We start from the raw sequence: 19247 nt of genomic DNA on the forward strand, positions 1-19247 counted from the left end.
TGCCTGTCTCCTGTAGCGCCTCCATGCTCTGGACACTACGCTGACAGACACACAAACCTTCTTGCCACAGCTCGCATTGATGTGCCATCCTGGATGAGCTGCACTACCTGAGCCACTTGTGTGGGTTGTAGACCTCCGTCTCATGCTACCACTAGAGTGAAAGCACCGCCAGCATTCAAAGTGACCAAAACATCAGCCAGGAAGCATAGGAACTGAGAAGTGTCTGTGGTCACCACCTGCAGAACCACTTTTTTATTGGGGTGTCTGCTAATTGCCTATAATTTCCACCTTTTGTCTATTCCATTTGCACAACAGCATGTGAAATTTATTGTCAATCAGTGTTGCTTCCTAAGTGGACAGTTTGATTTCACAGAAGTGTGATTGACTTGAGTTACATTTTTTGTTTTAAGTGTTCCCTTATTTTTTTGAGCAGTGTATATACTTTGTATATTTTACACCCTTCTCCCCCAATTTCGTGATATCCAATTGCGATCCAATTACGATCTTGTCTCATCGCATTGGCAATTTCTCACTTGGAATAGCATTAATTCTCAAAACAAGAATAGACTGAAGAGTTTTAGAAGAAAGTTCTTTGTTTCTAGCCATTTTTCAGCTCACTGTAATTGAACCCACAAAGCTGATGCTCCAGATACTCAACTAGTCTAAAGAAGCCAGTTTATTGCTTCTTTAATCAGAACAACAGTTTCAGCTGTGTTAACATAATGCAAAAGGTTTTCTAATGATCAAATAGCCTTTTAAAATGATAAACTTGGATTAGCTAACACAACGTGCCATTGGAACACAGGAGGGATGGTTGCTGATAATGGACCTCTGTACGCCTATGTAGATATTCATAAAAAAATCTGACATTAACAATGTCTACACTGTTTTCTGATCAATTGGATGTTATTTTAATGGACAAAAAATGTGCTATCTTTCAAAAACAAGAAAAATGTATAAGTGACCCAAACTTTTGAACAGTGGTGGCTTGTGGGCGCCTATTTAGGCATCAACACAACCAAATGTGGAAAATGAATGCACAGTGCCTTCAGAAAGTATTCATACCCCTTGACATATTCACATTTTGTGTTACAGCTGAATTCAAAATGTATCATTTTAAAACATTGTCACCATCTAACACAATACCCATAATGACAAAGTGAAAACATGTTTTTAGAAATGTATATATGTCAATAAAAAATAACAAGCAAAAAACCTGATAAAAAAATATTTTTTTTTAAGATGCTGTAAGTACAGAAATGGTTTTCTTGTGGGAAATGAATATGCATATGCAGTCAGTGACAACTGTGTGGAGTTTGTTAAAGCTTTTACAGTGTTTATAGGCAATATGTCCTGAATGATCCGATGATCTTCTATGTAGAATAACTTTTCACATTCTAACGACTCTTGTGTGGTTGTGAGTGCATAGAGCAAAACATGCTGGTGTTCTTAAAAGTCTCTGCTTTCATAGATGGGTCATAATAGTTTGTAGCTCAAACCATTCAGACTTTTGTAGAAGAACCGTTTTCGGGATCCGCACTTGTCTCACAAACACAGATCTAGCGCAGCGTTCACAGACTAATTGTTGGTATCAATGGAAGCGAAAGAAATAGACTAATCCAATCAAACACACAGTGTTTAAGAGAGGTTAGAAGTCAAAAACGTGCCAGCGATACCGTGGGACTCAAACAAAATACTTTTGAATGTATTTTAATGACGGTGCATTGAGCATTGTTGCTTCAGACATCACGTGGCTTTGACAGACATTTACACTCGTTGTTGCTCCCTGTAAACTCAGGCTACAGGGGTGCGAGATGGTTGGAGTTGTCAGCAAAGCAACATGACAGAAATATAATGTCAATTTTTCGAACTACTGGTAGTTTCTTTGAGAAGATATATAAAGCGATCTGTGCATTTGAAAAACAGAATAGATACACTATTTTACTTTTGCATGTCAAAAACCAAATGGACAGCTGCACAGCAGCCACTGTTTTGATCAGGTTAGATTATACTATTTAAAATGAGCAGTCAGCTCACGAATAAACTAGTGCACTAGGGAGAACGCAACAAGCATACAGATGCAATAAGTGAAAACACATTATCTAACTGGGATAGCTAGCTAACATAATGTCACAAAGCATGATGCGCTAGCCAGTTAACGTTCATTCTGAAATAACTTCATATTACGAGTTAGTCCAGATATGAGTTTAGAAAGACTTGAAATTGGCATGGGAGCTAACTAGCTAGCATATAACAGCTAGCTATAGCTAGCCATCTGCTTATCAATTAACTGGTTAATTTGACCCAAAAAATCAACCAAACTATTTCTCAAAATGTTTCTTAAAATTACAGTATTAATAATGCACTGTGATACACCTAGTTTTGTGCTGTTTTAGTCAACACAATATGTCACCTATAGTAGAACCTGATAAACAACATCAGGGGAAACAATCAAATTGGCCATGGTTTTTTGTCCTACCAGATCCGTGTGAGAAGGTTCTAGCTTGTGTATCCTCTGTCCTTTGACCTTGTTGATGTACATAGTTGTCCGGTTTTTCAGGTCCCAGGCTCCTATGACTGTTATGATTATTTATTTACAATTTAATTACAATTAGCTTTTTGCCTTCGCACCATCTTTACCTGACAGAGCAGATCTACTGTAGTTTCACGTGCGGAAATAAGTTGTCTGGCGCGAGAGACTCATTGGGAGAAGGAGACTAGAGCAGACCCAGAAGTTCTGACTGAACGGATGCACATTTAGCAGCCCCAGGACTGTCCATTTACTTTGTGTTGTTCTAGTTTATGCTATGAGGGCTGTGCACCCAGGCCCTGGTAACTTCTTAGGGTAGGGGCAGCATTTGGAATTTTGGATAAAAGCATGCCCAAATTAAACTGCTTGCTTCTCGGCCCAGAAGATATGCATATAACTGGTAGATTTGGATAGAAAACACTCTAAAGTTTCCAAAACTGTTAAAATAGTGTCTGTGTGTAACGGCTTTCTTCCATAGGTGAAGGAGAGGACCAAAGTGCAGCGCGGCCTAGTGTTCAACATGTTTAATAAAAGAACAAGTGAAACACTACAAACAAACATACAAAATAACAAATGTGCAAAAACGAGACAGACCTATCTGGTGCAGACAACCAGACACGAACACAGAGACAAAACAAACACCACAAAATCCCAACACAAAACAAGCCTCCTATATATGATTCTCAATCAGGACAACGATTACCATCTGCCTCTGATTGAGAACCATATTAGGCTGGACAAAGAAACAGACAAACTAGACACACAACATAGAATTCCCACCCAGCTCACGTCCTGACAACACTAAACAAGCAAAACACATAATAACTCTGGTCAGGACGTTACAGTACCCCCTCCTGAGGTGCGGACTCCGAACGTACCCCTACCAACTCAGAGGAGGTTGGTGGGCATCTGTCCGGTGCGCTCCGGCGGTGGACAGGACACCACTCCACCACTGTCTTTGTCCCCCTCCTTACGTCCTTTGAGTGGCGACCCTCGCCCCCGACCTTAGCCTAAGAATCCTCCCCAAGGCCCCACATGATTTTGGAGGTAGCTCAGGACAGAGAGTGACAAGATAGCGTAGCTCAGGACAGAGAGGTAGCTCAGGACAGAGAGTAGCTCAGGACAAGGTAAGCTCACAGGACAAGAGAGAGGCCAGCTCAGGACAGAGCGGCAAGCTCAGACAGAGGGGCAGCTCAGGACAGAGGGGCAGCTCTCGACGAGGGCAGCTCCGGACTGGGGCAGCTCCGGACTGAGTGGCCAGCTCCGGACTGAGGGGCAGCTCCGGACTGAGGGGCAGCTCCGGACTGAGGGCAGCTCATGACTGTAGGGCAGCCATGACAGTAAGGCAGCTCATGACTGTAGGGCAGGCTCATGACTGTAGGAGCTCTATGTGGCAGCTCATGACTCTAGGGCAGCTCATGACCGTAGGGCAGCTCATGACCGTAGGGCAGCTCATGACCGTAGGCAGCTCAATGACTTAGGTCATGACGGCTCTGACGCTCATGGTGACTGGACGGCTCCGCAGATCCGTCTGGTTGGCGGCTCCGCAGATCCTGTGCTAGATTGGCGGCTCTGGCAGATCCTGTCTGGTTGCGGCTCTGGCAGATCCGTCTGTGGCGGCCCGAATCCTGACTGACGAATGGCTTCTAGCGCTCCTGCGACGGAACGCTCGACGGCTCGGGACAGACGGGCGCTCTAACGGCCGGACAGACGGGCGGCTCTAACGGCGCTGGGAGACGGATGGCTCAGATGGCGCTGGGAGACGGAGGCTCAGATGGCGCTGGGGAGACGGATGGCTCAGATTGGCGCTGGGGAGACGAGATGGCTCCGATGCGCTGCAGACGGCCAGCTCTGACGGCGTTGGGCAGACGGACAGTTCACGCCGCTGGCAGACGGGCAGTTTCAGGCGCGCTGGGCAGACGGCAGTCAGGCACGGGCAGACGGGCAGTTCAGGCACCGCCCGGCAGACGGCAGACTCTGGCCGGCTGAGACGCACTATAGGCCTGATGCTGGGCCGGAACTGGAGGTACCGGGCTGAGGCACGCACCTCAGGGCGAGTGCGGGAGGAGGGAACAGGGCTCTGGAGATGCACTGGAAGCCTGGTGCGTGTGTAGCACTGGTGTACTGGGCTGGCGGGAAGGTGGCGCCGGATATACCGGACCGTGAAGGAGGACACGCGCTCTGAGCACCGAGCCTCTCCAACCTTACCAGGTTGAATGGTCCCCGTAGCCCTGCCAGTGCGCGAGGTCGAATAGCCCGCACTGGCTATGCAGGCGAACCGACACCACCTGCCAAGGCTGTGCCATGGACGCCGGCACCGAGGAGACTACTGGAGCCAGATATGTTGGCCGGGCTTCATGGTACCCGGCCGATGCCCAACCAGCCCTACCAGTGCGGCAAGGGTGGAATTAGCCCGCACTGGGCTAGCACGCGTAATGGAACCACCGGCGCTTTACCGCATAACACGGTGTCTGACCAGTACGACGCCCTCTCTCGCCACGGTAAGCCCGGGGATTGGCTCAGGTATCCAACCCGCTTCGCCACACTCCCCTTTTAGCCCCCCCCCAAAGAAATTTGGGTGAGCCTCGCGGGCTTCCAGCCCTCGTACGTGCTTGCCTCCTCAATCCACCGCCTCCGGGCTGTTGGCTTGCCCCTTTCTCCTCCGAGAGCGGCGATTCTCTCAACCCTTTGCCCAGGGTTCCTTTTCCGTCATGATTTCCTCCCATGACCATTACTCCTGTACCGCTGCTGCTGTTGCTGCTGCCCGTTGCCACGCTGCTTGTGGTCCGGTTTGTGGGTGTTTCTTGTAACGGGCTTCTTCCATAGGTGAAGGAAGACGAACCAAAGTGCAGCGCGGCTAAGTGTTCAACATTTTAATAAAAGAAGAACAAGTGAAACACTACAAACAACATACAAAATAACAAAAAATGTGCAAAAACCGAGACAGACCTATCTGTGCAGACAACCACAGAGACAGAACAAACACCCACAAAATCCCCAACACAAAACAAAGCCTCCATATATGATTCTCAATCAGGGACAACGATTCCATCTGCCTCTGATTGAGAACCATATTAGGCTGGACAAAGAAACAGACAAACTAGACACACAACATAGAATTCCCACCCAGCTCACGTCCTGACCAACCACTAAACAAGCAAAACACTAATAACTCTGGTTCAGGACGTTACACTGTGAGTGATGTATAACAGAACTCATTTGGCAGGCGAAAACCTGAAAAAAATCCATTCGGGAAGTATTTTTTTTGTTTGTTGTGTAGTTTTATTCAATGCCATTACAGTATCCATTGACTCTAGGACTGAAAATTCCACTAGATGTCAACAGTCTTTAGAAATATGTTTCAGTCTATATTCTGAAAAATGAGGAAGTAAGAGCAGTCTGAATGAGTGGACGCCTAAAGTGTCACAGAGCTTTTTCATTGCCACAACCGAGAGAGTGCTTCTTGTTTACCTTTTTATTATTGACGACTTATGTCCCGGTTTAAATATTATATTATATATTTAGCTAAAAACAACCTGAGGATTGAATATAACATGTTTGACATTTCTATGAACTTTACGGATACAATTAGGATTTTTTGTCTGCCTGTTTGGACTTGCCGTTTGAGCCTGTGGGATTTAACTGAAGAAAACGGGCGAACAATAACGAGAGTTTTTTGCGATATAAAGAGACTTTATCGAACAAAAGAAAACATTATGAGTAATAGGAATGTCTGCTGAGTGCAACCCACATGAAGATCATCAACAGTAAGGCGATAATTTATCTCTATTTTCTGACTGTGTAACTGTCTACTTGGCTGGTTACTGTTTGTAATTGATTGGCTGCTGGGCTATGTTTCATATAATCGTTAAGGTATGCTATTTGGCGTAAAGCATTTTTTTAATCTGACACCGTGTTGGATTCACAAAGAAGTTCATCTTTTAAAACCTATGTAAAATATGTTTTGTTTTCTGAAATTTTTATAATGAGTCTTTGAATTGTGTCGCCCCAGCAGTTCACTGGCTGTTGAAGAGGCTGGACGCTAACGTCTCACGTACCAAAGAGAGGTAACGACGTTCTCTGTGATTGTTGAACCGGTTCATGTTTGTCTACCTCGGCGACATCATCGTCTTTCCCTTTCAGCCGTCAAAACACTTGCTCCACGTCCGTGAACCAGCTTTAGTGAAAGCAGAAAAGTGCTATTTCCATCGCTCCACATCTCCTTCCTTGGTTAGGGTTAGCCCCCCTTCTCTCACATCGTCTTAACGCCACGGAGAGGAATTACGTTGTGGGGAATCGAGAGTTCTTCTCGCTTGAAGATGCGTTGAGGAGTGGAGGCACTGGTTTGAAGTGGCCGGAACATTCTTTCTTTGTGTGATGGATCACAAGCTCGGTGGGCCCTGCTTTCACCCGGTCAACTTCTCCCTCTCCTACCGCCTGCGATCCAAGAATGTCAAGCGGAAGCCTTTCACCCCGCTATAAACCCGCAGCAACACCCTCGGACCCCGAGACCATCCTTCCTACCTCGTTTTGCGGCGCACTCATCTGGGTATTGAGAACCAAGTCTGTGAGGCACGCCACGTTCCCATCGAATCCAGGGGGTGGGGGCTCTGATAACCGGATATTTGTCCAGATGCTGTCTGCTCCCCAGTCCTGGAGTGGGCTCACTCCTCCAGGTTTGCCTACCACCCGGTTTCCATCGGACCCTGGCCTGTGGGACAACGCTTTTGGTGGCCCACCATGGTCCCTGACGTCTCTGCATTCGGCGCCGCCTGCACTATCTGGTGCGCAGAATAAGACTCCTCGGCAAGCTCCGCTGGCCTCCATCAACCATTTCCTGTCCCTCACCGTCCTGGTCACAAATATCCCTGGTCCTTCGTCACTGGTCTTCCCCCGTCTGATGGCAAACACGTTATCCTTACGGTGTGGTGAACTGGTTTTCCAAAGCCGCCCATTCATTCCTCTCCCCAAGCTACCCTCAGCCATTGAGACGGCCCAACTCACGGTTGCAGCACGTCTTCCAGATCCGATGGACGCCGGTGGACATGTCTCCAACAGGGGTCCTCAGTCTTGCCCCGGTTCTGGAAGGTGTTCTGCATGCTCATTGGGTCATCGTCCAGCCTGTCCTCCGGTTCCACACCCAGTCTAACGACCAGTCTGAGCAACCAATCAGGACCTGGAGATGACTCTTCGTTGCCTGGTCTCCACCAAATCCACCACCTGCAGCGAGCAACTCATGTGGGTAGAGTACGCCTGCAACACCCACGCTCTTCTCAAGACTACCTCCAGTATCGACGACAGGCGGACCGCACCAGACCTCGGCTCCCCGTTATCATCTGGGCAGAGGGTATGGCTGTTCACCCTCATTCCCCTTGTGCATTTATTCGTTTGTATGTTGCCAGTTTTCTGTCTCGTCAAAGCCTACCAGTGTGTTTTTGTTACTCCTGTTTCCTTGAGCCCCTGATTTCTAGTTTCCTGGTTTTCTGATAACTCTACCTCCCTGACCCTGCCAGATGTTCTGTACCTTTTTCCACTGCCCTGCGATTACTGACCTCTGCCTGCCCCCGACCCTGAGCCTGCCTGCCGCTCTGTACCTTTCGGATTCTGCCCTGGACCACCGACCCCTGCCTGCTTTTGACCTGTCCTTTGCCTGCCCCCTGTTTATATAATAAACGCTCCTTTGGTTTTACCTGGTCTTTACCTTACCGTTGATAGATTTCTAGATATCCGGATATCCAGATATTTAATATTGATGTGTGATGATTATCATTCGTATAGTGAAAATAAGACTAACAGTATAGGGGTGCATACTGTTACATGTAATATGTGTGTGTGATCCTTACGGGAATTGAAACCACAATGATAGTGTAGCTAGCTGCCACACTAATTTGTGGTGAGGACGAGATCCTCTGGATAAGAGCTATAGGAGGACAGTGGTTGGAAATGCATTATTAATATCACTGCTTGCTCTATCAGAAAGTAGTTGCCCATCTTTTGATGTTACTTAGGTCGAAACACCGCATTTTGCATCAATTTATTAAAGCCCTATTGCAAAAACTCCCTCATTAGCGACATCTTCTTACCCAATAGAAAACAATTACCATACCGTAACTCTGGAAATTCCGTCTGTTGCTACAGGACTATGAAAAACAGCCATTAGCTATTCTATGTATGATGTCCCCATTCATAGCACTGAGACTGCACTTGTGAATGTGGTAAATTACCTTTTAATGCGCGTCAGACCGAGCTCTGCATCTGTCCTCGTGCTCCTAGACCTTAGTGCTGCTTTAGATACCATCAATCACCACATTCTTTTGGAGAGATTGGAAACCTAAATTGTCTACACGTACAAGTTCTGCCTGGTTTAGATCTTATCTGTCAGAAAGATATCAGTTTGTCCTGTGGGACGGTTTGTCTCTGACCAAACAACTGTACATTTCCGGTGTTCTTCAAGGTTCCGTTTTAGGACCACTATTTTTCACTATATATTTTACCTCTTGGTGATGTCATTCAGAAGACATAATGTTAACTTTCACTGCTATGCAGATGACACACAGCCTGTACATTTCGATGAAACATGGTGAAGCCCCAAAATTGCCCTCCCTGGAAGCTTGTGTTTCAGATATAAGGAAGTGGATGGCTGACAAATGTTTACTTTAAACTCGGACAAAACAGAGATGCTTGTTCTAGTCACAAAAACAAAGAGATCTTCTGTTAAATCTCGACAATTAGTCTTGATGGGTGTACAGTCGTCTCAAATAAAACTGTGAAGGACCTCGCGTTACTCTGACCTGATCTCTCTTTTGATGAACATATCAAGACCGTTTCAAGGACAGCTTTTTTCCATCTATGTAACATTGCAAAAATCAGAAACTTTCTGTCCAAAAATGATGCAGAAAAATGTATCCATGCTTTTGTCACTTCTAGGTTAAGACCACTGCAATGCTCTACTTTCGGCTACCCGATAAAGCACTAAATAAACTTCAGTTAGTGCTAAACCCGGCTGCTAGAATCTTGACTAGATCCCAAAAATGTGATCATATTACTCCATGCTAGTCTCTCTACACTGGCTTCCTGTTAAGGCAAGGGCTGATTTCAAGGTATTACGCTAACCTACAAAGCTACATGGGCTTACACTTAATCTTTCGATTTGTCCTGCATACAATACCACACGTACGCTTATGCGTACACAAGACGCAGGCCTCCTTACTGTCCCTAGAATTTCGAAGCAAACAGCTTGTGGCAGGCTTTCTCCTATAGAGCTCCATGTTTAATGGAAATGGCTACCTACCCATGTGTAGGACGCAGACTCGTCTCAACCTTTTAAATCTTTATTGAAGACTCATCTCTCAGTAGGTCCGTATGATTGGAGTAGTATCTGCCGAGGAGTGTGGAAGAACAGAAGCAGCGAGCAACGAACCACCCTTGCTTCTCGCCGGGCCGGTTCCCCCCTTCCACTGGATTCTCGCCTCTAACCCTATTACATGGCTGAGTCACTGGCTTACTTGTGCCTTCCATGCCTTCCCTGAAGATGCATCACTTGAGTGTTGAGTCACTGACGTGATCTTCCTCCGGTGGCGCCCCCCCTTGGTTCGTGCCGTCGAGATCTTGTGCAACTCGGCCTTGCTCAGGATGGTAAGTGGTATTGAAGATATCCCTCTAGTGGTGTGGGGCTGTGCTGTAGGCAAAGTGGGTGGGGTTATTCCTGCCTGTTTTGCCCTGTCCGGCGTATTGTCGTGCCACAGGTGTCTCCCGCCCCCTCCTGTCTCCAGCCTGCTAATGCTGCAGTAGTTTATGTGATCGGAGGCTAGGTCAGTCTGTTATATCGGAGTATTTCTCCTGTCTTATCGGTGTTCCTGTGTGAATTTAAGTATGCTCTCCTCGAATTCGCTCTCTCGTCTCCTATTTTTTCTCTCTTTCGTTCTCTCTATCTTTCTTTCCTCTCTCTCTCTCTCTCTCGGAAAGGGACTTGAGCCCTAGGACCAGGCCTCAGGACTACCTGCCTGATGACGCCTCCTCTGCCCATCCAGCTGCCGGGCTATGGAACCCTGACCTGTTCACCAGACGGCACCGTCCCCAACCTGCTGTTTCAACTCTCTAGCAGATAGCAAAGCGGTTAGAGAACTCTGAATGATCCTATGAAAAAGCCAAACTGACATTTACTCCTGAGTGCTACCTGTTCATCCTCCGACAACCACTGTGTTATTATTAAAAATTTGACCCTGCCGTCATCGATGAAATTTGAACATCTTGCCATGTTCTTTATAATCTTCACCCAGCACAGCCAGAAAGACCTGGCCACACCCTCATAAGCCTGGTTGCCTTCTATGTTTCTCCTAGGCTCTGGCCTTTCTAGGGAGTTTTTCCTAGCCCACTTCTTCTACACCCCTGCATTGCTTGCTGTTTGGGTTTTGCTGGTTTCTGGTACAGACTTTGTGACATCAGCTAAGAAGACTTTATAAATTTGATTATTTGATGTACTCCATGGAACTCAGTCTCTCTCCCTCCATCATGGCCACCAAATCCTCCTCCTCTCCACCATGATAGCTGATGTGTTGTGAGTGTTCTGGCATAAAGTGGTTATGCCATGCATCACCCTAGGGTGCTACACATTGGTGGTTGGGATGAGGTGAGTTTCCCCCTTACTATGTGAAGTAGGTGGTAAGGCACTATATTAATACAATGCAGTATTATTATTAACGCTTTCCTTTCCATAAATCAGCACTACTGAATACTATTTCTAATGGATATGTTCCTGTAGCTTACTAAGCTGTGTTTGCTAGTTGCTGTGTGGTACAATTCATCCAGAAACAGGAGTGATTGCGTAACACACTGACTCCCTGGCTAAATAAAGGTTATATTTACAGTTTTTTACAATCACTTTGGCACTAATTTCAGAACCTTGGGGTCATTTTTCAAAACTCTAGACACAAAACTCAAAACGGTCATCACTTGTAACACAATGTTCAAAACATTTAATTGTCCATTCATATCTTTAAAGAAACGTTGCACTTGCAGAATCATTGGTTCAAATAACTCATTTATCATGAAATACCATAGGAACATTCATTTAGATCACCCACACACAAGATACCGATAATTTCACTGTGTAGTTGTTCGTACAATCATTAAATATTGTAGTACAAAATATGTGACACATGTTTCATTATGCTACTACATGTAAATACATCACTGTAAAAGGACTAGTAGAGAGAACACTACAGACACAGTGGAATCATTGAACAAAATTTGAAATTTATTGATGAAATACAATAAAATCACAACATAGGTTTCTTTGAATCAAAGTAAAAATAATTAGCTACAGAAAAATAAAAAAAATAGAGTAAAACGTCAACTGCAGTGTTCCTCACCTGGCTTACTGTAAAAAGCAAAACAAAGAATTGATTACTGTACTTCTATATTTCCTTCAAACCTGTCTTGTGGATTTGGCCATAGGTTCTCATCCACATCACAATGGATGTTTTCATTAGCCAAACATCTTGGGAAGAATCTTCGGGCATGGCGAATCCAGGCCTGACACTGGTCTGCCATGATGTCATTGCATGTGTAATCCATGGCCTGGAGAAGGGCGGCTTGTTCGTGAGGGCGCCTATCATATACCTTCCACCTCCATGTGGAGAAAAATTCCTCAATCGGGTTAATGAAAGGAGAGTATGGGGGTAAGTGTGGTTGAGCCTGAACCCATGCTTGCATGGTGGAACATGACATTATCCCACACAATGACATAGGTCATGCCATCAGCTCTACAGACCTGATTTAGCTCATCAAGGAAGGTTACATTCGAACAGCGAATCATGTGGCTGCCTGCAACTCTATATATAGAGTAGAGAGCTTTAGATGTTGTTCGACCAAACATTAGCACGGACAAGATGCGTAATCTAAGCAACTTTGACAGTGGTATGATTGCTGATGCCACACATGGTGATTCCAGCACCTCAGAAACAGCTGCCCTCCTGGGATTTTTACGCGCTACAGTCTCTAGAGTTTACAGAGAATGGTGCGATAAACAAAACACATTCAGTGAGCGACATTTCTGTGGGCAAAAACACCTTGTTAATGAGAGAGGTCAGAGGAGAATGTCCAGACTCATTCAAGCTAACAAAGGCCACAAATGCTCAAATAACAGCTGTTTAAAACAGTGGTGTGCAGAATGGCATCTCTTAACGTACAACACCATGAATAATTAAGGCTGTTGTGGAGGCAAAAGGGGGTCCTACCCAGTACTAGATAGGTGTACCTAATAAAGTGGCCGGTGAGTGTATAGTAATGTCAAATCTGAAAACATAGTCTGGAAAAGTGGTACATGGGACCATAGAAACAGTGTCTGATAAAGAATGATGATGAAATATTACAGCCATAGAYAATGTAGTCCAATTGGTTCATRTTCCACGGTAATTGGTGTCAATGGATCTCGTTATCCTGAAACTTTCATGATCTAAACATGGAATATTGTTTGTCAGTTTCCATAAAACTATGCATTAAGAGTAATGCAACAGTTACTTATCATTTTGAGCAGTTGTATCAATTGATAGTTCGATGATTGTAATGAAATTAATAGACAGTCATCTCAGATGTAATGTGTGAATTGCATTTTGAAATGGTAATACTTTGATGTTAAGTTGTGTCATTTTGAACAGGTGATTTTAGTTCAATGAACAAATTATCTTAGCTTTACGTGTATTGTATCCAACAATTGGAAAAAAAGTGTTAAGAGTTCTGAAATTTGTTTATTGATCATTTGATTTGAGTTTGTCTGTCTTAGAGTTTTTGAAAAAAAATTGATCATCAAGCGTCCACAAAATTAATCTAAAGTATTTGTAAAAACTCTACTTGTTAAAACAAAAATCACCTGTATATAGAGACATTCTAAGAAAACCCAGTATAACACACTGAGTTCTTATTTTTGTTGGAAATACGACTTATATTTAGATATTTAGATCTTGCCATAACATGACTTGGTGCTTTACCCAAATAAGGCATCTATCGCTTTATTACCACCTAACCTTGTTGTCGCCAACTCAATGATGCTCAATGCATTAACTTCTATGCTGCGGGCAAATTGAGTAGCCTTGGCATGAAAAAATGCCCAGAGTCCCAAGGTTTTAAACTGCCTGCTCCTCAGCCCAGTTCATTGTTAATATATGCATATTATATATGCAATATTCCACAAAATAACATTTAACAAGCACACCGTAGAAATTCATCCAGTGACTCCTCTGGCTGGATTTGGAGAAATGCCAAGAGTGTGCAAACTGATCAAGCAAAGGATGAGCTACTTGAAGATATAAAATATATTTGTTGTCTTAACACTTTTTTGGTTACTACATGATTCCATATGTGTTATTTCATAGCTGTGATGTCTTCACTATTATTCTACAATGTAGAAAATAGTACAAATAAAGGAAAACCCTTGAATGAGTAGTTGTGTCCAAACTTTTGACTGGTACTGTACATGTATCTACTTAAGAAGTTGTGTCCTCAAATCTACCACGCTAGGGGCCTCTCTTGTTTTGYCTACATCAATGTTGTAGATGGTTGTSTGCACAAATGTGTAGAAGTTGAAAAGAGCATCATCATATGTCAGGTTAACGACAAAGTGGGCTTTGAACATTTCATCAAACGCACACAGACCACTAATTGCCTGGCAGGGAACAAGCCTCTTGTCCACCACAATGTAGTAGTAGTCAATCTCGCTGTGTCTTCTTCCAATGACCAGGAGGCTGTTGACCATGGTTCCCATCAAGATGGTCTTCAATGCTGCAGCATGACTGCAACACACAATGGGTCTTTTTATGTCCCTCTCCACATGTTAAGACAACGAAGATGCAACCCAATAAAGAAATTACACAACAATTACTGTCTCATCTTACCTTATGAAAGTGCACTAGTCTACCCACAGCATCACTGGCACTGATCTTGGTCCTCTTCCCTCCTGCTGGTGGTGGGATGAGATGAARCAGCAGCAGCAACAGGGAGGACWTATCATTGTCCCAGTCTTAGGGCAAGAAAAGGCAAAGACCCCAAATCACATTAAACAATATCACTGAGTTTGAAACATTCCACTGTCCACGAGAGAATCCACTTACTGGTTTCATTGTCATTCTCTGGCAGTTTTTCTGCAGACTTCAGGAGGCAACGAAAATCAATGGTCGTAGTCAGGGATTTTGCCAGTTTGATGACTTTAGGCTTCAATACAGTGTCCCACTTTTCAAGGAGCTTAGCGGATGTTTCATCGTCTGTTAAGAATTTTATGAATAATGACTAAATGATGTATACATTTAACGTAGAACTATAACTAACAGAATTCTACCCTGTCACTGTATGATTGATTGTATGACATTTATTAGAATCATAAATCTATAAATCTGATGTGTGTAGTTTTAGTCAGAATTAGAACAAGGGTGCAAGTGTGAAACAAATGATGAGGAGCTATCGACAGACAAGCTGTACTACTGTGTTCCTTTCAGGACTTTCTGTCCCCACCCAGGGAGGGGAGAGACCTTGGGCTTGTAGTAGATTGTATAACAGGTGGCAAACAATGTACGAGAAGGAGAAGACTTGTGAACTATATTGTCATTGTCTTAGCGGAGGAGGGACAGTTATGACGAAATGAGAAGTATATAAACCAATGTACATGTAAGGATGGGCAGAGCTCTGGTAAATAAATATTCTGACTATTGTAGACTGGCCTCTGTCCGTTTCATTTCAATAAGAACCTTACCAATTATTGGTAACAGACCGAGTAGGTTAATTGAAGTTCAGTTTATGAACATTGAGAACATAATTATCATAACATCGTCGAACATCAGCAGCAAGTACTGATTCCCTTAAACAAAGTGGACCAACCCCTCTCTYCACTGGGATTCTCTGCCTCTAACCCTATTACAGGGGCTGAGTCACTGGCTTASTGGWGCTCTTCCATGCCGTCCCTAGGAGRGGTGCGTCACTTGAGTGGKTTGAGTCACTGACGTGATCTTCCTGTCTGGGTTGGCGCACCCCCTTGGGTTGTGCCGTGGCGGAGATCTTTGTGGGCTATACTTGACCTTGTCTCGCGATGGTAAGTTTGGTGTTGAAGTGTCCCTCTAGATGGTGTGGGGCTGTGCTTTGGCACAGTGGGTGGTGGGTTCATATCCTGCCTGTTTGGCCCTGTCCGGGGAGTATCCATCGGATGGGGCCACAGTGTCTCCTGACCCCTCCTGTCTCAGCCTCCAGTATTTATGCTGCAGTAGTTTATGTGTCGGGGGCTAGGGTCAGTCTGTTATATCTGGAGTACTTCTCCTGTCTTATCCGGTGTCCTGTGTGAATTTAAGTATGCTCTCTCTAATTCTCTCTTTCTTTCTCTCTCTCGGAGGACCTGAGCCCTAGGACCATGCCTCAGACTACCTGGCATGATGATCCTTGCTGTCGCCCAGTCCACTGTGATTATTATTATTGACCATGCTGGTCATTTATGAACATTTGAGCATCTTGGCCATAATCTGTTATAATCTCCACCTGGCCAGCCAGAAGAGAACTGGCCACCCCTCATAGCGCTGATTCCTCTCTAGGTTTCTTCCTAGGTTTTGGCCTTTCTAGAGAGTTTTTTCCTAGCCATCGTGCTTCTACACCTGCTTGCTTGCTGTTTGGGGTTTTAGACTGGTTTCTGTCAGCACTTTGAGATATCAGCTGTGTAAGAAGGGCTTTATAAATAAATTTGATTGATTTGACCAAACTCAACTTCATGACCAACACAAAATCATGTTCTCATGCGAATGACTCAACATTATAACACGCGTACTACAGTGAATGAAATCACTGCTACACCTAACAAAGAGCTGCAGTTAGTTTCAGAATGGGAGGCAAGGTATTTGGGAAAAATCTTTCACTAACCCCTAAACCTCAACTAAATCTTGTAATAAATAATGAGGAAATGTAAAATAAAGCGCTGCTCTGCCTTTTTATAAACGCTATCAACAAGGCAGGTCCTACAGGCTCTAATTTTGTCACACMTGGACTAATGTTTAGTCGTGTGGTCAGGTGCCACAAAGAGGGACCTCTGAAGGGACTTAGGGAAGTTACATTTGGCTCAGAACAGGGCAGCAYGGCTGGCCGTTCAATGTACACGGAGAGCTAACATTAATAATATGCATGTACATATCTCATGGCTCAAAGTGGAGGAGAGATTGACTTAATCGTTACTTGTTTTTGTAAGAAGTGTTGACATGCTGAATGCATCAAGGTGTCTGTTTAAACTACTAGCACACAGCTCGGACACCCACGCATACCCCACAAGACATGCCACCAAACGTCTCTTCACACTCCCCAAGCCAAGAACAGACTATGAGAGGCGCATAGTACTACATAGAGCCATGGCTACATGGAACTCTTTTCCACATCAGGTAACTGATACAAGCAGTAGAATCGGATATAAAAAAAACAGATAAAAATACACCTTATGGAACAGCGGGGACTGTGAAGAGACACAGGCACAGACACATATGCACATGATAAGATACGCAATGTACACACACGTGTACATGGATGTTGTATTGTAAWTATGTGGTGGTGTAGTGCTGGCCTAAGCTAACACACTGAATGTGTTGAGTTAGGTGTTATTAAATGTAATGTCAGGTAGTATTTTAAACTGTATGTTTCAACTGTATGTTGTCTTATGTTGCTGGACCCCAGCAAGAGTAGTTACTGCCTTGGCAGCAGCTAATACGGATCCATAATAATTACAAATACAAATTATGCATTGCCATTCATATTAACCTGTTGATGTGCAGTGTAACCACCTGTCATCCACAGAATTATTTTAGCCTTCCTGGACATAAGCCTTTCTTTACCTCATCACCAACATTCACAAACACCGAACCTTTGAACTGCAGTCAATGGACACCCTGTACCCTACTATACTAACTCTGCCCAGGACTAACMAAATTATTTAGAGAGACACCCATCCTAATCATTCCCATCAGGGACACCTGGGCTATGATAACCAGACCTGGATTCAAAAGGCTTTTTTTTATTGCTTTGAGTGTTTGAGCCTGTCTGATGCTTGTGTCAGATGRACAGGGTTTGCACTTTTGGGACGATTCCATTGGTTTCATTGGGCCAAGCTAGCTCAATCAAGTGGCGTTAAAGTATAACAATACTAGGGACATCTCTGTAATGGTGGCCTTTCCAGAGGCTTGATCACAATGGTGGCCTTTCCAGAGGCTTGACCATCAGACAGCAGTAGATTAGATTCATAACAACCATTTCACCACAACACACTGATCATTCACTGCATGGATTTACCTGCTTCGCAAAAAACATACACATATTCACACAAATAGAAAGAGAGTGAAGAGAGGGAAAGACAGAGCGAGAGAGGTTAGGATGAGAGAGAGAAAACAGAGAAAAATCTCCCTTCTCAGTAAACACCACAGTGCTAAGACGTTTTAATGACTGACAGTCACTTCTCGAGCTCGATAATCAAGCACCCCAGTTGTGTCTAAATATTTGCATTGTTTCCGAAGCATAATTAAATAACAATTACCGCTGGCTAAATGTCTTTTCCACATTGTCTGTTGTCAAAACCCGCAGGGGAGAAAGCACGCTAGAGCGGTTCCTGTTTTCACAGCTAATAAGCCTGTAATGAAAAATGCATCAAACGGCCCATTAGTCCTCGCCTGGAGCTGCTTATTCAGACCGAGCACGCGGGAGGAAGTGTGCGGCTTAATGCTTGCACTCGTGCTCGAGAGCCCCATCTCCAAACACTCGCCGAGTGGGTGCCATCTCTTAATGCTGTACGCCGCAGTGGCTTTTCTCCATTAGGATAGAAATCAGATTGTTTTTCGCTCTCCTCAGTGTCATCTATTAAACAGGACGGAAGTATCCCTCGTGGCCGCTAATTAGCTATAATCATAGTAATGTGGCCGGCCCTCGGCTCGGCTGTTGCCAGCCTAACCAGAATCCTCTAAAACAACACCAACAAGAAGCACTGTGTGTGCGTGCATGTGCAAACGTGTACATTTGAGATCGGAAGTTTATATACACCTTAGCCAAATACACTTTAAACTCAGTTTTTCACAATTCCTGACATTTAATCCTAGTAAAAATGCCCTGTCTTAGGTCAGTTAGAGGATCACCACTTTATTTTAAGAATGTGAAATGTCAGAATAATAGTAGAGAGTATGATGTATTTTCAAACTTTATTTCTTCTCACCATTCCCAGTGGGGTCAGAAGTTTACATACACTCAATTAGTATTTGGTAGCATTGCCTTTAAATTGTTTAGCTTGGGTCAAACGTTTCCAGGTAGCCTTCCAACAAGCTTCCCACAACAAGTTTGGGTGATTTTGGCCCATTCCTCCTGACAGAAATGGTGTAACTGAGTCAGGTCTGTAGGTCTCCTTGCTCGCACCCGCGCTTTTTTCAGTTCTGCCCACAAATGTTCTATGGGATTGAGGTCAGGGCTTTGTGAATGGCTTGACCTTTGTTGTCCTTAGGCCATTTTGCCACAATTTGGAAGTATGCTTGGGTCATTGTCCCATTTGGAAGACTTTGTCCATTTGCGATCAAGCTTTAACTTTCTGACTGGTGTCTTGAGATGTTGCTTCAATATATCCCACTAATTTTTCCTGCCTCATGATGCCATCTATTTTTGTGAAGTGCACCAGTCCCTCCTGCAGCAAAGCCCACACACAATGATGCTGACACCCCGTGCTTCACGG

The sequence above is a fragment of the Salvelinus sp. IW2-2015 genome, linkage group LG4p, assembly GCF_002910315.2.
Source record: "Salvelinus sp. IW2-2015 linkage group LG4p, ASM291031v2, whole genome shotgun sequence".
Taxonomy (NCBI): Eukaryota; Metazoa; Chordata; class Actinopteri; order Salmoniformes; family Salmonidae; genus Salvelinus; species Salvelinus sp. IW2-2015.